The sequence below is a fragment of the Elaeis guineensis genome, chromosome 2 (genome assembly GCF_000442705.2).
Source record: "Elaeis guineensis isolate ETL-2024a chromosome 2, EG11, whole genome shotgun sequence".
Lineage (NCBI taxonomy): Eukaryota > Viridiplantae > Streptophyta > Magnoliopsida > Arecales > Arecaceae > Elaeis > Elaeis guineensis.
In genome coordinates this window covers 94,694,931-94,709,191 of record NC_025994.2, presented here as the reverse complement: position 1 = coordinate 94,709,191, position 14,261 = coordinate 94,694,931, and the positions used below count along the sequence as shown (strand labels likewise).

General features: G+C 38.0%; 1 long non-coding RNA gene across 1 annotated transcript; it reads left to right on the top strand.

The window, feature by feature from the left end:
• Nucleotides 1-9,951: 9,951 nt before the first annotated feature.
• Nucleotides 9,952-13,084, top strand: LOC140855467 (uncharacterized). Its single transcript, XR_012138392.1, has 2 exons — nucleotides 9,952-10,442; nucleotides 12,520-13,084. It is a non-coding gene; the product is annotated as an uncharacterized lncRNA (long non-coding RNA).
• Nucleotides 13,085-14,261: the final 1,177 nt, after the last annotated feature.

Genomic DNA, 14,261 nt, shown 5'->3' with positions numbered 1-14,261 from the left:
ATTAAAAAAAATCATTATACGGGTTGAAATAGTCTTCCAGAGCTTGGTTTGGCAGGTTCAGTGATGTGGTGATAGAGTTTGGCATGAAGAGGAGTGCACGTGATCATACTGTGTTTTTCAAACATACTGACAGTGGTTGTATTTTGTTGATTGTGTATGTTGATGATATTGTAATTACAGGGAGTGACGCACAGGGTATTTCTTCACCGAAGGAGTTTCTTTAGGGAAGGTTTCAGATAAAAGATTTGAAATAACTGAAATACTTCCTTGGGATTGAACTGGCTCACTTGAAGAAAGGTATATTTCTTTCTCAAAGGAAGTATGTTCTAGATCTCTTGACAGATACTGGTCTACTTAGAACAAAGCTTTGCGAAACTCCTATGGATCCAAATATCAAACTGGTAGCACAAAAGGGGGAGATATTTATTGAACCAGAGAAATATAGAAGATTTGTTGGAAAAGTTAACTACCTCACAATTATTCGTCCAGACATTGCATTTTTTGTGAGTGTATTGAGTCAGTTTATGTCAGTACTCACTACTGTTCATTGGGATGCCTTAATCCGTATAGTGAGGTACTTGAAAAGGGCTCTAGGAAAGGGTATTGTGTATAGAAATCATGGTGGTATACAGATCGAGGGGTTCATTGATACTGATTGGGCAAGTTCGCTTAATGATAGAAAGTCTACAATAGAATACTGTGTATTTGTGGGAGGAAATCTAGTATTTTGGAAGAGTAAAAAGCAAAATATAGCGTCCCGATCAAGTACAGAATCTGAATACCGGGCCATGGCACAGACGACATGTGAATTGATGTGGATTCGACATTTTCTAGAAGAGATTGGTTTTACAGATTCTTCTCCTATGAAGCTGTGGTGTGATAATCAGGTAGCTATGTATATCGCATCAAACCCAGTGTTTCATGAGAGGACGAAGCACATTGAAGTTGATTATCACTTTGTGAGTGAGAAGATTCAGCGCCAGCTCATTTCCACCAGTTACATACACTCAAAGGATTAACTGGCAGATCTGTTTACAAAAAGTCTTACTCAGGCCAGGATTGATTACATTTGTAACTACATTTGTAACAAGCTGGGCATGATTAATATCTATACTCCAGCTTGAGGGGGAGTGTTAAGAATAAAATATATGTATTGGGCTTTAAGTCATGTGGGCCTGTAGGTAGTCCACTTATTAGTAGTTATGTTGAGTGGGCCTTTAGGCGCTATATGATGTCAATATATATGTAACTCAAGTCAAGTTAAGAAGATGATTCATTCTTCATTTCTACAGATATCATTGATGTATTGTATAGTACATATTATACATTCATAAATTTTAGGTAGGCTCTCATATATATGCTATTTAATGCAATTTCTGAAAGTGATATAATGTTGGAAGTTTTCCTATTTACTGAGAGAAAGCGAGGGAAGATCCATCCAACATAAATTACCCAGATGTGAACAGTTGTGGGTGCACTACTTGAGATTTGAACCCAAAACCTCCTTGAAGGAAAGGAGGGGGTATAACCACTGGGGCATTGCCTGATCCACAGTGAATATTTGAGTTTTTACATCTTTGAGCATACTTGCATCTGATTGCTGCTAGTTTTATGTATTTGTTCTCTGAATTTTGATGTTAAAACCATTCTTTATTGGATATGCAATGGAATGCAAAAATTGTAGATTTATTGCTTCTTTTCAGAAGAAAAACTAAAGGGACTAGAATATGATTCATATATTTCAGACTTATCTGATCATGTTGGCTCCATGCATGTAAATTATTGCTTCTGCTTAGCTTATACTGTTTCATGATCGTTAATGCAATTTCAAATTTGAGTTATGCGAATTCTCAAGATCGATAGTGGAATCACGCTTAAAATGATCAATCATGAAATTAAATTGGTCATTGCATAATATAATAATAAAACATAATATTGAAAATATATATTATTTCCATCAGTTTATTGTGGTGTTGACGCTAAACTTTGTGTGGTTTGTACAATTTGAATGAAACTACATATATTTATGTGCATGAAAGGTACTTCCATTGAAGAAAAATATTAAATGGATCAGTAAGGGGTAATATGAGACAAATTCTATTTTATGATAACAAAAAAACATTCTGATTCTTTTTTCTTTTTTAAATATTTGGCTTTAAAAAAGTACACCTTCATGGATTAAAAAACACTCTGATTCTTTTTTAAATTTTATGGACCCTATAACTTAATTATGGAAAAAATACACCTTCATGGGGCATGTGCTAACATGAAAAAAATTAAGCAAGTTAAAAAAGGCAAATTATGGTCTTTGGCCTGCAATGTTTGCCAAAAGGTGGGTTGAATAGGTCTTTGGATAATCTTTTGGGCACTAAAGGACATGGGTTGAGCCTTCAAAACATTGTCATCTGTTTGCTTGCATGACTGTATAAAGCTGGCCCCTGCTTGGATCACATGCTTGGCCTAGCCTACTAGAATAATGTAGCAGTGCTATCTGGGAAGTTTAAAAAGCATAAAGAGAGTAAATAAATAAATATTTGATTAGGTTTTCCACCATTGCTTATGATCTTGTTCTTTTGACAATGAAAAGAAAGGTCTGAAATTTGATCCAGTGTCTCTGTTTGTAGATGAAACAGGTTTCCGAAGCTAGCCTTTTGGACTTTGTCTTAACAATTTGCACTTTGGCAATCAGATTTTTGCAGTGTTTATAAATGCCATATTGTGGAGCGCTATCTGCTTGTGCAGGATATAAAGGATAGGAACATGAAACAGATCTTGACTTTTTTGTTTCAAGAGAGAGAATGGGAGAACCACCTGCACTACAATTACCAAGGTCCAAAGTTTTTTGGGATGCACCACCAAAGAATTGAACTAAGAACCTCTGGCTGTTAAGCAGAGCGGTGTGCCCACTATGGAATTTATCTGGTTTTTTCAGTTATTAGAGCCTACGTGATAAATCATTTAGTTTAAGACTTTAAGTTTTTTTAATAATGGATATTTCTGACACATTAAAGCTTGATGGGCCCAGATGTCCACTACATGGACTAAGACACTAAAAAGGTTTAAGGTTTTGCAACGATGACCCCCCGTACTCCAGAAATGCAAAAAATTGATACATCCAGTCAATGCTGGGAAAGATACTTGGCATAGCAGCAGTGGTAATATATCATGCTGTTACTTCACTATATCATTTTTCTACCTGAATATTGTCATCTGTGGCTATGGATGAAAAATTGATCTACATATACTTCTAGAAAGATACAAATGACTCATCTAATTCATTATATATTTATTTCTCTTTCTTGTAATTCTAGAAAAGAAGTTTGTGAAAGTCATGCTTATCTTCGATTGTCAAGTTAATGAAATTCTATAATACCATGGTTCATTGTATTTTAAGATATCCACTTAGACCATATATTCAATTCAAATATAAAATTGTTGGAGTGGAACATCAATTTCTAATGCTGAAGAACTGTTATATTGTTTTTGTTCGTACACTCTTAGGTAGCACTGAAATGTCAGATTCTACTTTTGATAACTATTCTGGTCCTCTGTGATGTGATTGGATGTCCATTAATCGAGGATATTGATAAGGAAGAGGCTTGGGAAACTCAATTATGAATTTAATGTTAAGTAATTGTTATGGGGACAGAAAATGTATGCTAAACTTGATTAAAATTCTCATTTGACAATCATTCATTCTTCATAGGAGCCTCTTGATACTTTTAAGCAGATAGACAAGCAATGCTGAAGTTTCTGCATTTAGTTTGAGTGGCTGAGAGTTTCTCTCTGTTCTCCTTGTTTAGTCACATCCTCGCCTCACAAACCAAGTCCTCTTCTAAGCAGGATTATGATTGTCACCCAGTGATTCTCAGATGCTGGACAATTTAAAGGTTTTGGTCCTATGTTCTTCTTTCAAAATCATGCTGCTCAGGGCATGGTCAAAAGAGAATTTAAGAATGAATCTTAACAAGCAGCTTATTGGTTCTCTCCAAGGCAAAAAAAATAAAAAAGAAGATCCTTACTACAATATGTGGAGAGCAGGCTTGACTGTGATAAATTTTTTTTGCATTGATTACAGCCTAAGTTGAGCTCAGACAATCATTGACATGTGGGAAGATTCTGAAGGATTTTTTTGGCTTTGATGATTGCACTTGAGAAGCAGTGAGATTATTTGACCTGTCATATTCTTGTTCAATTTGTCAACTATTTTTGCCTTTTTTTCTCTCTATGCAAATTATTTAAAATACTTGCACTACCTTTCTTTGGTACTTGTGTACTTGGTCTACAATGTTTTAATGGATATATATATATATATATATATATATATATATATATATATATATATATATATATATATATATATATATATATATATATATATATATGTAAAATAAATGCAGGCAAGCTTCTTTCAGAGTTGATGTTTCATCCCCCAACTAGTTCTTTCAGAGTTTGGGGTTGCCACGGTTGTGACTAGTGCTAAAATTTGAAGGTGACAACTGATTGGATATGTATTGAATGTTGTAGAGAATGTAAGCTGAAAATTTAATAAGAAATTACGACCACATAATATAAAAGTTAACGGACAAAGCTAAGTCCATGTAGTGCTCAAATGTAATTTTAATTATAATATAGCAATATTTCTAGTTTTTTTACTAAAAGATTACCACTTCTTAAAATCAAAGTGAATGGACTACTATTGTCACTGGTTTCATTGTCCTCGTTGTTAGTTCCTTTCCATCAATAACTCTCTCTCACCTGGTCATCTTTTTTTGTTGATGATACTTTGTAAAGGAGGGCATATAGAGGTTTGATGACAGAACCATAAACATTTTCTTCATGTATAGTGATAATACTCAAATGTTGCATTATTACAAGCTAGTGGCAGGCATCTGTGATGCATAAGTAATGGATGCATAGGTAATGATTGCGATTGCCCAACTGGTTAAAGATCTTTTCTGTTACCTGATACATGTATTTACGCTATTAGATGGTTTATTTCTGTTGTTGCTTCTTTGAATAAGAATGGAACTTAGTAGAGAGTGTATTTTCTTCTTTTTTTTTTTTTTGGATACATGCGGGTGGTCATATCACTCTAGTATGACAGCAGTTCAGAAAGTCAGAATATAAAAATTTTCGCAGGATCGGTGGGATATTTTCACCTTATTATCAAGCCCAATTTTCAGAGTGCTTTGCAACAAACGATGCGATCCAATCATGTACTGTTCGTTTCTTGATAGACATATTGTATCATCATTGTAATTAGGAGATGAAGAGCAATCTAGATATCAGTGAGGAGTGGATGAGTTTTTAGTTGTCTCCTACTATCACGGATCCATCCAATGATAGTAGTAGGATCATTCTCAATAAAAATTCTTTCTGTCTGCAATTTTTATCTAATAAAGATAATATCTATCTTGATGGTATGAAGTTCAGTTTGACAGCTCCCAGAACAAAGAGATAGGAGCTTTTAACTGTTAGCAATCTGGCATCCGGGCTTGAAGAGAGCCTATTTCTTAAAATTAAGAGTTTTTATAGATGCATGAGAGTAGAGGCATCTAGTAGATGACATTTGTAGCTTCCTTTTGCGATTGACGTGTGAAGCCTTTCTGTTATAGTTTTAAGGATTTATATGCATATTTATTACATAATGCATGCAAATTTGTCGGTTTGTTGGCACACTCCCCCACATTGAATAATGCCTGTTTATTGCCACCAAAAAGAAAAATAAAATGAACAATGCATCTTTATTTGCTACGCATCGTGCAAGATAGGCTTGGACTGGATATCGTGTTTTGAAACCTTATAGCATGCCTCGGGATATTCGGGACTCCATTCTAGTGCACGTTGTTCTCGGATGATGATGTATATTTCTCAAAATTTTTTACTCTCAAAATTTTTTAAAATTAATTTTGATGATAATATTTTGCATAATCGTGCAAAAAGTAGCATGGCTTTTTATCATTAGAGTAGGGTTCAATTATTTGAAATGACAGTGTCAGGTTCAGAAATGAGAGGAGCTTGGGAAGGACTAAAATATGCAAGATTAATTTTGAAGGCTAATTTATCCTTCTTGAAGGTGATTCAGCCATAGTGACTAATTGGATTTTGAGGAAGAATCATTTAGTAGAGCATCATCCTATATTGGAGGATATTTAGAACTTAGCTGGTTCTCTTATCTCGTTTCAAGCCTCTCATATCCATAGGAGTCGACTGAAGAGGCATAGATGGTATGTCATGTTATTGATGCTTGTTGAGTTAAATTTGGATTTGTACTGGTGGTCAAGAACAATGAATATGATGTTTATATAAGGCTAGGCTTGAGGTACCTTATTCTAGCCCTGCAAGCTTTGTGGGGGTCAAGGATTATAGAGTTTTATCTTCGCGCAAGGCTTGAGGTGCCTTCTGTTAGCCCTTCTAGCTTTATGGGGTCAAGGGTTGTAGAATCTTTTTCTTCGCGTAAGGCTTGAGGAACCTTCTATCAGCCAGTTCATAGGTCTATTAACTAACCGAAAAAGGAAAATTCTTTGGGATAAGAAAAATAGAAGCAATAAAATTATGCCTACAAAAATAGTTATTCTGCGAGTTATGTCAATTTTTATTTGATTTAATTTTTGAATAGCAGAACCTATCTTTTTGGAATAACTTATGTATAATGATTATTCTCATAAAAAAGTGAAATGTAGGTGTGAGAAAAGGTGTCCTTATTCCAAGGAATTAAGTTATGATAGCTCCTCTCTTATGGGCATACCTATTTCTTGATTTTACTTCCTTTACAAACGCTGTTTGACGAGCATAAGACTCATTCCAAGTTTTACGTAAAATTTACTCGGTCTGGCAACTTTGCAAACAAATCAGTTTTTTCTTGTCATACAAGGCATGTGTGACCTTCTACTAGCCCCCAGTACCAATACGAAAAGGAAAATATTTTGTTGTTTGCATATCACCCTAAATCATGGAGTGATATCAATCCTTTTATATTATGATGTGGCAGGACAAACATTTTTTGCATGCATGTAACCGGTGCCCCACAGCATTATTTATTCAAAAATTGGGAAAAAAATTTAGAAATAAAAGAAGATGGGAACAATATATATATGATTTTTCTTATGTCGACGTTAAGTGCCTTGAGAAAGCCACACCAGCCTCCACTGAGATCCAAATATGCTCATTAATTTATTCCATCACTCGCAAGCGAGGAACGTCATTTATTTATTTATTTTTGAATGGAAATTAAGGTCTGGCGGTTGTATTCAACCACCTAGATTTTATTAGTAGTGAGGCAGAAATGAGGACAAAAGAAGGGGGGAGGATAATACCACACCCAGCCTAACCAAGCACCAATTAAGATTTAGTAGCCACGAGAAAAGATTTTAACAGCCACGAGCGCCCACCAGCGATTGCATGGCATCGGTATGACGACAACAAGGACAAGGACAGGCCGAGTCGGTCCTTGAGGAGATAACGCCTGGCGTGACCCTATTGATTACTTTTGTACCATTCAGTGGCCGGCTCACCCGTCATGGGGTCCAAAGTCTTCCTCGATTTACCTATTTTAATATTGACTTTCTCGCTTAGTTTTGGACTCTCCAGTACGACAAATCGAAGTTTGGTTACTGCATCTCAGTCCAATACTAGACCAATTTAGGTTAGGCAAACCCACCTGCAATTGATTATCTAGGTCTATTTTTTAAGAACAAAAAAATACATTGCGAAACAATTGATCCATAATATCTAGTTAGGAAGCAAGGAAGTGTCACCTATCATTAGAGGTGAGCCCCAAGAGACTTCATAGTTTTTAGGTTTTATTGAATAAAACTGAACTTGTATTGCAAATTAGTTGTGATTCTTGACCGCTTACTATTTGCCCGTGATTCTACCAATTAGGTAGGTATCCACATCAAATCCGTAAAACATGATTTGGTCTTGTAATATCAATTTTTTAAACATTTGACCAGCTCAATTACGTGGTGACTTTAGGTAGAAATAGTTTGAGTATGGATTCAAATCACTCACTTTGTACGTGTGGTCCCAGCAAATTGCAACATGTTATATCTACCTAAATGGATCAGTATGGATTCAAATCACTCCCTTTTTATATGGTCCCAGCAATTTGCAACACGATGTACCTAACATGAATTGCTGGTGGTATTCTCCATTTTTTGCAATTGCAAGGGTCCAAAGATCTAAAACTATTTTGGGGGAAGTAGGAATCAGTGTCTTTTTAGATGACCAAAAATGCCTGTTCCGGTTGTCGGTTCTGGTTTGGTTGAAACCAGTTTGAGTCGAACTAGGAGCCGAGCCATCGGCACGGTCCACCAGTGGCTCTTCCCTCTCAATTATAACTAGTTGGAGGAAATCATTCTGTGCCATTAGGACAAAAGAAGAGAGACAAATTAAACATAGAACTTGCACGCTGAAGATTCCGAAAAAAAAAAATTCTGGAGTTAGATAACTAAATTGTCTTCTCCATTTTAGAGTTAAGGCTGTCATGGCCTCCTTATGTCCTCATGTCCATGGAATATACCTCGTGCATGCAAACGAAGGCTAAAGGTTCAGCATTATGCGTAGTTGATTAGGGACTTGGGGGCTGACACAGGCGAGCCCACCCAAGTGGATCGCTGAGGGCATCACAGGGCTCTTGCCTGCCGGCATTCAATGCTTCCCCAGCATTGCTATGGTTTTGGTCTGCCTGGGATGGAGACCTGGTCCCAACGCAGTTATTGCTCTCCACCCACCACACCCATTCGTACCCTTTGACTCTGTGTTTTGGTCTACCCATTCACATTCTTATACACATTTACCATCAATCTATTTATCCTGTGTATTTTACTGAACTGGTCAATGTCCTTCAGATTTTTACGTGGTAGCCAAAATTGTGTGGTGTCGAGTGCCATGTTTTCTTTCCTTTTTCTTTTTTGCCCGGGGGGGGGGGGGGGTTTGTAAATTTTTCTTTCCTTTTTCTTTATCTAGATAGATGACGACAGCTTCATAAAATTTTGGTGCGTATCACCTCTATACATCAAAAAGATAAATGGCAATAGCACCATGCAGTATGCTCTCTTGTTGTTTGGATAATTTTATATTTAAATGGCATGGTTAATTCTTGATATATTTGAATAATTGAATGAAATATATTTGAGCTCTGTTGATAAATTAATGAATAATTAAACTTCAGTCAAACAAAACATACGTCCGGCCGTCGCTTCCTAAATCTTGTAATGATGGAAACCTCATACAATGGATCATTCTTTTTTTTTTTAATTAAGCTTTTAAAGCATATTTCTTGAGCTTTTAACAATTCAACGAAGAAGAATGTCTTATAGCTTCTATAAAAATCATAATAGTTTGCTTAAAATGGAGAACAAAAACCCATCCTTATTTATTAAAGAATAAAGAGCCTGTAATTTATTTTTATGATCGACATTCAAGAACTAGAAAGGAGGTTTGGATCTTCTATTAAGTTAGGGACTAGAAGAGCAGTTTATAGATTTTTCCATGATCTATATGGTTTTGTATGAGATTAGAGCAGCACTATTGACTTGCACTTGAGCCAAATAACAGATAAGGATTTCTAATGTCCCTCTATGTAATTAAGAAAAACTTTTGAATGTCATGTTAACATCCCCACTTCATCATCAGATCAAAATTGAAAAGGGGCATCTGAAAAGGAGTTCGTCATCAGATCAAAATTGAAAAGGGGCATCCGAAAAAAAGAGACAGGCTAAACTTTCTACTGCAAACTTACAAGAGGACACAAATATAACAACTTTTATAAAAAGATAAATAGTGATACAAATATTGTAAGAGATGACAATTAAGCAATTTTGTTGACAAGGACCATTGTAAAACGTGGTTTGCCTTAGAGTCATACATCTTTATGTGGCCCCCTCACCTTCTCTTTCACCCCTCCCACCCCCTTTCTTTTTTGCTTCCCTTTAGGCAGCAATTTGGAGCCTGTAAAAGAGGAAGCTGGAGAACAAGAAGAAAGTGTTTATAGGGTGCAAGCTGGTACAAAGGAAGATGCTTTTCACAAAAGGAGAAACCCGTAACTTTTATTTTCAGTGTATACATATAGAACCCCCCCTCCTTCCTAACTCCATGACCTCTATTTCCTCCCTCCTTCCTCAACCCTTATTCATTTCATGTGTTGGAATCTTATTTGGACTAAACTTGTTGTCCAAAACTCTCCCATCATCCCCCAAACTATCCATATCGATGGCAGTCATCGACATAGGAAGAAGACGTACTCGAGGAGCATCCATGGCTACCACGCTGCTCGATGTTGGAGAAGCTTAGAAGGAGAGATGACGATTGGAGTGTTCAACTGAGTTGGAGGTATTGGCGCGCCTCAATCTGAAAACTTGGTTAAATACTCAAATAGCCATGTAATTGGATTGAGCCGCGTCAATATCTCCTTCACACCAACACTCACATCTCAGGTATTAATTCCTCTCCTATTTCTGAGTCAAGTTTTTCCTATTTATATATCATCTTTTTTTGGCACTCCTAGGATATTTAGATCACTAAGTTGTCTTATCATGCTCGGCTGTAGATCCCGAGCTGCAAGTGAATGACAAAACACTGCCTTCCCACTGAACTAGAGGAAGGAAAAGGTTTTATTTTGGCTAATAATGTGGTTTTTAGTTCATATACCTCTGATAAAATGGCACATCTTTCAGGGTCCCTCTATTCATGCATGTTCACTCGGAGAAAGTAGATTCCTACACTCATAGATTTCAGGGAATCATGACATAATAGAAGATTTCTTTTCTTTCGATAATGATGTCTGACGAAAATTTCTTCTATTGCTAAATTATCTGGGACTTTTTTCTTTATTGGTAAGCAAAATTATCTAGGACTTTAATAAGAAACAAAATTATTATTAGGATGGGAATAACTCAGCCTTGTTGGAAGTCACTCTTTTGCATGCCAATATAAGGCCAGTTTCTAATTATCCTAACTGTGCTTTTAGGAATTAAACTAGACTATAATAATCAACACAAAGGCTATGAAATTTCTGACAACCTAAAGAGGTTAATCATGCCAAGGCTTTTTACTTAAATGATTGGGAAGAACCATGCAGCCTGAGAAGAAAAGAAAGTGTCTGAGGTATGGTACAGCTTGAATGATCCATATATAGAGAAGGTTGGTACAAAATTCATGGTGCTCTCTCTCCAGGCAAAATGCTATCTAACCTGCCAAGACATTTGGAAGGACGTTATCAGATGAGTGGTCATGGCAAATGAGATTTCTGATTATCACTGTTGCGGTCAATCGCCTCGTCGTCCGATCGCCGGGGAACGTGCACCTGCAAAAACGAGAAGTCCACACTGACCGGAGGCGGCTCCGGCGGGGACCCTCCGACGGTCAAGTCAGAGAGGTGACTGGGCAACAGTGAAATGAAGACAGAGAGCTCAATCGAGGGAGAGAGGGAGAGAGGAGCGAGCCTGTGGTTTTGGAGTCGAGAAGTGGGGGGAGCGGATCCCTTGCACTGTTGCCTTCTCCGATTTATATAGTGGAGCACGGTATGGCGCCGTCATTAATGGCGCGGACAATTGAGGAATTGTCAATTCACTGTAGACTGTCAGAGTCGCCGTAAAAGTATCATATCGCCGTGGGGCCGTCAAATCACTAGGGTTGACAATTCCCTCGGCGGGACAATGTCCCTAAATGGCCGTGCCGCACGCGGCTGTCAGGACTGACAAGCTCTGGCGGCTGTACGGCGATCGGAGGAGTCGACCGACCCTAGGTCGGTGGCCAGCTGAGTGACGTCGGGCTCCTCCGCGGCTCGGCGAGTCTTACGTGAGTCGGCTATCAGATCTTCGGGTTCAGTCGGTCGGGAAAGGTGCGCCCGACATATCCTCAGTCGGTCGTGAGCCGATAATTGGCCGGTGATGGCGTCAGTCGGTCGGTCCTTCCGGCCGTAAGTCGGTCGGTCGGTCCCTCCGTCCGTAAGTCGGTCGGTCGGTCGGTGGATATTCTTCAACAATCAGAGCATATTTCTTTCTTTGAGACCCAATAATCCTTCTTTCTTTATACTTCTTTCCAAATTACCATGTGGCACTTTCAGCAGGATGTTCCACATTCAGTTTGCTAGTAGTTCTCTCTCTTCAAAATGGACTGGTATATGAGTTAAGCAATGCCCACTTACATCATCTCCCAATCCCCACCCTCAAGTACTCTCTCTCTCCCTCGGTGCGTGTGAGTCTCACAACTGTATGAGGAGGAAAATTTGTTATTTTCTAATGGATTCATGGTGCAGCAATAACCATCTCATTATCATGCTGGGTTTCCACCTGGATCCTTTGTGCCTGTGTTGCTCCCACCAAATTGATAGTCCGTCATACATGGTGCAGCACAATCAGAATTTAAAGTTAGTGTCTCATTAGGTACCAGTGTTTGTAGCAACGTCACAACCTTTTCAGTCTAGCTTATATATGATAAACATCATTCCCTTGCAACCTTTCCCATTTAAATCTCCTTGGTTATATAAATGACTTCATGCACATGTAACAGTATCAGCAGTAATCACCTCTTTACCTTTTTTTCCCCTTCGAGAGAGGAGATAAGACGGGGCTTCATCACTTTCATAGAGACAATGGAACGGAAGAATATACAGAAGAAATGAGAAGAGTGCTAAGAAGAAAGCAACAAAAGAAAAGAAGACGACAGAAATGTGAGGGAGAAAGAATATTTGCTAAGAAAAGAGGGACAGTGTTTCATTTCCTCGTGCAAAGCACATTGGCATCTTCAACGGTCACGATGGAGCATTAATGAGGGGAAATTTTGCATTACAATTCAACATTAGGAGGTCAATTAACAAGTAGCAGACTCGTTCTATTGTTGTTTCGATGTCAAATACCATGAATGATTAGCCATGGATGGATCTCATCAGGATGTCTAATGCAAAATTTTGATACTGAGTTCGGGCACATGATGATACCAATACCGTCCTATGAGAGGTTCGATCGACATAATTCTCTAGATTATTGGGTAAATATTTCAGCAAATTTCCATGAGTATCCATAATTCAAAGAAGAAAAGCTGACATAAGAGTAATAAATATTTAGCTTCGCTTGTTGCTTGCGGTCTTCAGTTGGAGTCAAAAAGACTGAAATAAGATCAAGAAAATTCTTCTCATCTTGCACTGCACCTAGAAAATGAAAATGTAATGCGGGAGAGTCCGTTATGCGGATATGATAAGTCGCTGAGCAGACTCATAGCCAACCCGCTCTTTTTAGTATAGCATAAATACTTAAATCGCAATTTTAACTAGTGTTATTTTCAACCCTTGGTTATTTTTTCCCAAAAAAAAAAAGGAAAACAATTTACCCGCTAGTTTCATTTATTACAGCAGGCAGTCTTGCAGGCTGACACAATTTGTGCACCGCTGGCCCATCACCAATTCAAAAAGATCCTCGACTCTCAAAAGAAGCCGGCAATGACACTTTTACCCATGTCCAGATGACTGCCGACTTACGTGATGCCCAAGGGTATTCATGTCGCCACGCTTCAAAACTGTGGCATTAACAATCACGCTACACCATCTTCAAAGATAAGACCATATCACCTGGAATGGATCCCGAGGGCAATAGGCCCTGCCTGGTTCTGTTGGGTACACTCGGCCTAGCAAATCCTCCGCATTTATGTAACAATAAAACTACGATCAAGTCTGGTGGAAGAAATATGCTGATTTGTTCCACATCTGACCCCTCACATGATTCAGGTATCAACTGCTGGACCAAGCTTCAATCTTCCAGTCATCTATCCCAATAAGCACAACAAGACAGCCGTAGCCGTCCCCTCGATCTTATTTCCATATAGACTATGCTTCCCATATTTTCCTTTTAAGGTGGAGTGATTTGATATCTTCGAGTGTAATACACGACAAGAATAAACTGTAAATAACTCAAACATCTTGTAAGGAAACAGCGTCTCCATGAAGTTGCCAACCTACTCACGGATGGGATATAACGATCAACGTGATAGAAAAGGACATGTTAATCTAATCTACTCGTATGCAAGCTCTCCAATAATTTGTGGGAAGAGACAACACTACTTGTCACATGCTATACAGACTCTCGATGAAGACGCTGACATTGCCACTCATGGAAAGCACACAGTCGACCCAGCTTCAAAATGTTTGACGGCTTAACATGCTTCACCTGACAAAACGTTGATAAGATAGATAGTTGCTTAAGAAAATTGGAGGGTTGCTGATCCTGAATTAGTGTGTAAGCGATGTCAACAAGTATCTG